Source organism: Diabrotica virgifera, chromosome 5 (genome assembly GCF_917563875.1).
Source record: "Diabrotica virgifera virgifera chromosome 5, PGI_DIABVI_V3a".
In the NCBI taxonomy this organism is placed as follows: Eukaryota; Metazoa; Arthropoda; class Insecta; order Coleoptera; family Chrysomelidae; genus Diabrotica; species Diabrotica virgifera.
Genome location: NC_065447.1, coordinates 108204248 through 108212245, shown reverse-complemented (window position 1 = coordinate 108212245; position 7998 = coordinate 108204248).

The window sequence follows — 7998 nt, the reverse complement described above, 5'->3', positions numbered from 1 at the left end:
GCCGATTAAGGCATACGAAAATTTAAAATGCGTCCCTAGCGATCGGAATGAACATTGGTCTAAGCGCTTGAGATTATTACTAAATTCTTGCATTTTCATAAATTTTTGGCCCTAAAAAAGGCCGTTATTTTGAAGAAATAAAATTAACTTTCTTAATTATAAGTTGTTTGGTTAGGACACATCGCTTTGTATTTGTGTTTTCTTTTAAAATTTGTGGATTATGGTTCTTTCTATTTCCTCTGGTTCTTTAAATTGTATTTTTTATATGTCGTTTTTTATTTTTTATGTGTATTTTGAGTAGTTTGGATACGCTTTTTTTTAATTTGTTTATTCTAGTATCGGTGATTTGTCTTCTATGAACGATGCTTCCCATCATTTCTTTTGCTTTGTCCACCATTCTGCATAAATCCGTATGTTTTGTTTGTATATTTTCATAAGTTTGTTTGAGATATTTATATTTATTGGTGGACCTCTGCTTCTGAATTTTTAGATTTATATTTTCGGTATGTAATTTCTTAAGTTCAAGCAATAAAATCTCTCTTTGTTCGCGTTCTGATTTTGTTATTGTCTTACTTGTTCTTCCCCTTGTTGACTCCAAGCATTTGTCTCCTTGAGTATTAATTTTACCGCTCTGTCTAAAATTTTCCATGTCGTGATTTGGAATAACATTCATATTCAAACTATATGTTTCAAATTATTACTCCAAACTATGCTGTTTCTTTAGAAATTTTCTTGTTGCTATCCAGTAGTAATGTTTGTTACTAGTCGGATACATTTATGACGTCCTTTGCAAACAAGCAAGCAATTTGATCCAACCCGACCTGTGGGAGATGTCCACCCTATCGAAAAGGTACATTCCTTTTCGATACAATGCCCCAGGCCATCCCTTTCCCCCTCATAGCACGCTGATGCGCGATGGGGGCACAACTATCGTAGCCAAATGCTCTTCACAATGGAATCCTGGGTAATAAAATTCCATGTGGTGTCTTAATCAAATGCAAAAACTAGGCCAGCTTGAAGCACTCTATGCCTTTATCTTCTAATTACTTATCCGCGGTACTAAAATTGCTTGCTTGGGCCCCAAGTCATTGTACCAAGCCCCATTGAGCTCAGTCCAATGGCTTGGAAATCAATAATTTTATGTTCTCTGCGTTTTTTATGATTTTTTTGGTGGCTTACGCCTTTTTAGATATTTTTTATAATTGTCTCACCTTAAGGTGATCGTGGTATTGGACCTACGTTTGTGTCACGTTTTTCTTCGGCACTTGTTGTTTTCGAGCTACGAATCGTTAACTGTTTTCACTATTTTACTTCTTTATCTCACTTTACACTAACAATAGTTGTTGTTTAGGACGTTTGTGCTTCCACCGGTGGAAAGCGTCGTACCTTAGCATTTCTCGCAGTATTGGGCTTGGATGGTGCTCCAGCTCCGTGAATTTTTCCCTGGCTTTGTCTGTCATTATCTCCGTGACTCTAACTTGCTGTAGTTCTCTGAAGAGGAATCGTTCGGCTACGTATTTTGGGACTTTGGCTGCTTCTCTTAGGCTGTTGTTGTGGACTGCCTGTATCTTTTTTTTTTTTGTATCACACACGTGTCCCCATGCGAGAGATGCGTACGTTAATATCGGAAGTATTATACTATTTATAAGCCTTACTTTAGTTTTCAGTCTTATTTTACTTTTCATTCCTGTGAGTCCTCTTAGTGTTGCTCTTGCCATGTTGGCTTTTTGGACCGGGGCTTCTATATGGTTTTTGAAGGTTAATCCTTTGTCCATGATGACTCCTAGGTATTTGGCTTCATCTTTCCACTCGATTGGGTTGTTCTGCACCGTCAGTTGTTCTTCTGGCTGTTGTCTACCTTTCTTATATAGTACCGCTTGCGTTTTCTCGGAGTTGATGGCTATCTTCCACTTTATACTCCATTCCTCGATGTCTTCTAACGCTGTTTGCAGGTTGGTCACTTCTATGTCTACGTTTCTGTATTTGGCCGCTATCGCTGTGTCGTCTGCGTAGAGGCTCATAAGGGTACCTGGTGTTCTAGGTACGTCTGCGGTGTATAATTTGTACAGCAGGGGTGACAGGATTACTCCCTGTGGTACTCCGGCCTCCGGGCTCCCGAGCTCGGACACGACTTGTCCTATCCGAACCCTGAAACTCCGGCCGCCCAAGTACGAAGAGATCAGCCTCGTCATCGCCCCGCTGTACCCATAGCCTCGCATTTTATATATGAGCCCCTTATGCCATACTCTGTCGAAAGCTTTGCTTACGTCCAGGAATGCTGCTCCAGTGTACTGCTTATCGCTGAAACCAGCTGCTATGTACTCAGTTAGTCTGAGTACTTGTAGCTCACTGGAGTGCTCTGCTCTGAATCCAAATTGAGCTTCTGGGATTATCTCTAATCTGTTTGTTTCCACTTGCAGTCTGCTGATGATTCTTTCCACTATCTTGCTGATTGCCGGGAATAAGCTGATTGGCCTGTAGTTCTGCGGGAACGTGTGGTTTTTGCCAGGTTTTGGGATCATGATGACATGGGCCTCTTTCCATATGTTTGGGAATAATTATTTGTATCTTAATATCGCGTTCACTATGTTTGTAAAATACACTATAGCTCTTCTGGGGAGGTATTTTAGGGCTCTATTTGATATTTCGTCTAGACCAGGCGCTTTTGCAGAGGTTCTTGTCTATTTATTATACTTATTAAAATAATCGTCAAGGTGGGTGTGATTGGTTATAGACATTAAGCAAAAGCAATTGGCCGATCTGGCTCTGGCCAATTGGTTGACGGTTCGCGATGGGTCACTTTAGTACCCCCACCACTTTTAAGACTAATAAATAAAATAAAATTTTTCAGTAAAAGATCACCAACAGCAATCAATTGGGATCAACGCAACAGATGGTAAATGCGATTATTCACTACACATACGATAGAAATGACTTCGAACGTCTCTGGCGAAGTGTCTTTATTTGAAGCATAGGTAGTTCGTTTTGGCTATGGATTTCAGCAAATTTTTCAAAAGGCTAAAGGCTCTGCAATTTATTTTTGCTAAAGGCGACGATAATGAACTCCAACACCTTAAGTTACGACAAATGAAGAAATAAATATCGAGGAGGGAGAGGTAAAGGAAGTATTAAGAAAATTAAAAAATAGAAAATCTCCAGGAGAGTACAGAATATCGAACGAACTCCTAAAGTACGGAGGACAAGATCTAACTAAACAATTATTAAAACTAATACAAAAAATAATAGAACAAAACAGAATACCACAAGAATGGAGATCAAGCATCCTAATACCTCTCTTCAAAAAAGGAGACAAATCAGACCCGGAGAATTACAGAGGGATTAACTTATTAAAGACAACATTAAAATTAACAACAAATGTGATAACAAACAAATTGAATGAAATTATAACATTAGCAGAGGAACAACAAGGTTTTAGGTTGAGAAGGTCATGTACTGACGCTATATTTATAATGAGGCAAGTTCAAGAGAAATCGTTGGAATACAACAAACCGGCATATTTATCTTTCGAGGACCTTAAGAAAGCATTTGACAGGGTCACATTAAAGTCAAGTATATTCAAATGGGAAATAAGCCACAATTTTACCTAAAAATGATTTTATTAACGTTTCGACGCCCAAGTCGGGAGTCGTTGTCAAAATACAAAATAATACTAAATAAATAAAAATGTTGTTGCTTAGTAAAAAATTCTTCTAATAATTTATTTAATCTGACTCATTTATATAATATAAATAATTATTTATATTAAAGGAGGAAGTCAATAGAAATAAAATACCACAATTAGTAAATCAGTAACATATCGAGTTAGTACATATTTAGTATTTTAGTATTATTTAAAATTTAAAATATCAAGTCAGAATTTGGTATTAGTTTTGAGAGTAAACTAAATGTAAACCCAAATAATTACGATGTCGGGATAGTATCACGAGGTTTTTCCTGGTTTTCCCTCGTGATTTACTATGGAATCTCTAACGCGAGAATTTCAGTGCCACCGTTGCATTTGGTTGTCTTTTTAAAGACAGATCACATGCTATGATTTTTTGTGGCGGATATTCTTGAGTTGGGATTGATTTCATGTAATCGAATGAACTATCTTTTAGTAAAGTCGTCCCAGGAACGCAACTCATCAATATTGGCAATATCATTTTAAAGTCGTCTACTTTAAAATGTATAATACGTGTCTGAATTGCCGATATAAATGAGTCAGATTAAATAAATTATTAGAAGAATTTTTTACTAAGCAACAACATTTTTATTTATTTAGTATTATTTTGTATTTTGACAACGACTCCCGACTTGGGCGTCGAAACGTTAATAAAATCATTTTTAGGTAAAATTGTGGCTTATTTCCCATTTGAATATACTTGATTATAAAAATGCCACAAGAAAATAGCTTCAGAACAACGTCACATTAAAGGACGTTATCCACTTGTTATACTCGAGAGAGGTACCTCTGGGAATATTTAAAACGATAGAAAACATCTACAGGAACTGTCGATTTTAGGTGTATAATGTTACCAATACCTTTTGTAGTGCTTGAAAAGACCTTCAAAATGAGCAATATTAAATGTCCTTTAGGTACATTCAAACTATGATATAAGGCACATTCAAACTATAATATGGTGCAAAAAAATTGATGATTAATATATTTTAAGAAATAATGAGAAATATATTTAACCCTTTAACCAACAGAATTTAAAGGTGTTCTTTCTACAATACCCTTAATTATAGTGTTATTTCTATGTTCAAAAAGTTAGACGGGTTTAAAATGAATTGTTTTTGAAAAAGAATAAGATCAAATGATAGAGCACATTTTAAAATTTTCCTCAAATATCTTCCTTTTTCTTCATGTAACTCGAAAATGATAAGAGATACGATAAAAAGATACCATACAAAAATGTAGGGTTTTTCAGATAAATATTTTGTTTTGATTTTTCATTATTGCATCTCTTATTATTTTCAACTTATATGGACAAACAGGAAGATTCTGAAAAGAATTTAAAAATGCGCTCTACAGTTTAATCTTATTTTTTTTTCGTCGCCAAAAACCTTTCATTTTCAACCAAGTTTCAACACAGGAGCATAGAATCAAAACTAGCTTTCTCCAAAATTCTCGTTTGTCACAAATTGCTAGAAACTTGTAAAAAACAAACCATTACAGTTATAACACGGAGGTAAGTTTCATATTATAGAATTTAATCGAATAAAAATCATTTTGTTTGGAGAAATCGAGTTTTGAAGAAAACTTTTGGAGAAATCGGGTTTTGAAACAAACTCATTAGGAGCAAGCAAGTTTTGAAACAAATTCTCTTTTTGGAGATGAAATTTTATAACTTTTGTTTTTTGCCGATTTTAACAGAGTAAAATTAATTAGCTTGATAGTCGTATAACAAATCTTATCGGTTTCAATGAGGATATAGTTCTTGGAAGACCATGCTTACAATCAGTAATTAGCTTGGTACAAAAAATGCATAGAGAAATTTTTAAATAGGCACTTTTTATCTTAATAAATTAGTAAGACGTGTTAATGTAAAAAATATTGTAGAAAAATTAGAAAACCTTAGTTTGGTTAAAAATTACCGGTATAATTAAATTCTAAATAGGTCAACTTCTTTTGAGGGTTCACAGACTTCATTATCCTCCTCATTATCATTTTCTCCATTTCCATTGTTAATAATATGAAGATAAAACTGCAGTTCTTCAATACTCCTCCAGTTATTTCCACAATGTTTTTAGTAGTGCGTCTACACTGTCTTTTAATAGTAATTAAATCTATGTGAGTCCCTTAAACTCACTTTACATTCCTCCTATTGGTCGGTTGGATATAGACGGGTTTCACGCAGAACTGTCATAGGAGAAAGACCGGTTTGATTCAAAAGCCTTCTTTTAACATTGAATTTATATTGGATAAAGCTAATTTTTATTCAAACTAGTTCTGGATTCGTGTAGAGTTCAACAAACTGATACAGAAAATATAAACAACTCAATTTCGGCCATGGATGGAGAAAGCAAGTTTTGATTTTATACTCTTCTAAATTTAATATTGCTCATTTCAAAGGTCTTTTCAAGAAATATAAAAGGTATTGGTAGCATTTTACACCTAAAATCGACCGTTTCTCTGTTATTTTAAGTTGAATACACCGATTTGAGCATAATTTTTTTAGTTAGATGCATATTGTTAGTCGAAAGTTGTCCCAGTAGCATGCACATTGAGCCTGAACTTGGCTTTATCGCTTTAGAGCTTCAAAGTTTTACGAGCAAATTCGTGGACCGTTTCTAATTTTTCTCTTAGGGTTTCTATGTACGTTGGGGATGAAAGTTCTTCTTCGCAGGGAGGCAGTCTTTCGAAAATAAGATTTTGAGGAAGGTTCATTTCTCTTCCGGTGATAATCATCGATGGAGAATAACCGGTTGCTTTATGTTTGGAACTTTCGTAGGCTAACAGGAATAGAGGAATTAGGGTATCCCAATATTTTTGATTATTAGCAACAAACATTGAAAGCTATTGACAAATAGTTCTATTATGTTTTTCGATCATTCCGTCTTATTTTGGATGGAAAGGCGTAGTGCAAGTATTCTTAACACCCAAGACTTTTATTAATTCTTGCCATGATTCTGATTTAAAATTTCGTCCTTGTTCAGAATGCAACTCTAAAGGAACTCCATGTCTTGATACGACGTGTGTTAAGAATGGTTTTGCTATTGTAGTTCCTTCTTGATTAGGAAGGGGTACAATTTCAGGCCATTTTGAAAAATAATCCATTGCGATCATTAAGTACTTGTTACCTCTCTGTGTCATCGGAAGTGGATCGAGAATATCCACTGCAAGTCGTTCAAAATGCTCTCCGGAGAGATATTGTGTCATTTTACCACGACTTCTTATTCGAGGGCCCTTTTTACCGTTACATAGTCGCATTTATTACACCACTCTTCTACATCTCGGCGGCAATTTATCCAATAAAATTTGTCTCGAATTCTGGCCAGTGTTCCTTTTACTCCAAAATGTCCTTCAGACAGGCTGCTATGAAGTTCTTGCAACACTCTTTTAATGTGTGACTGGCAGTACCACTTGTTGAACTATACGTACTCCATCGGGAATTTCCCACCTCCGATATAACAGACCATTCGAAATATGCAAAGATTCCCGTTGAATCCAGTATGACTTTGTAGTTCCACTGTATTTGGATATTTCCTGCCAAATAAGTCTTACTCCATTTTTAAGCCAATTTCGTACTAATCTTAAGTCTTTATCTTTCTTTTGGCGCTTTTTAAGGTTTTCCAGAGAAGTCTGGTCATGATCTTCTTGCTGTTTAACTGTGGTCATCCGCAGATCTACTTTTTCGGTTACATTCTCTCTTTGTTCTAGCTGACATCGGCTTTGAACTTGTAATTAATTTAACGCATTTTGGAATTCTTGTAATTGTTTATTCAACACATTCTTCTCTTTCATCAGTTTCTGACACTTTTTTTCTAGATTGGACTGTGTAAGTAGTTTTTGCATTATTTCTAATTACTTTACACTCTTCTTGCAATATTGTCACCTGTTTTGTTAACTTTTCTATTTCATTTTTACTAATGACTAGTTACTTTTTCAAATAAGTAACTTCAGATTCCAAAATCTCTTTTTCATTTTTGTAGTCACTTGTGTGATTTTCATTTCTTAGAGACCTGTATCTACTATTATCTCTAGTGGGACTTTGTGACAGACTTCTAGATATCGACAGAAGCGAGCTTCTGACCTCATTCTCTAATCATTCTTCCGTTGACTGGAATCGGTTGCTTCTGCAATTATTCTGAAAATGTCCCATTCTTCCGCAATTAAGGATTTTGAGCTTTTTGTTGATTTTGTTGAAGATTTTGGAGTATGTTTAACATCTGGGGCAACATCGGTTGTTGATTATCTGAAGTAGTGACTCCTTCATTTTCTCAAAATCTTATTTCTTTTAATTTTGGGCGAGACCTGGAAATACTTTTTGCCGC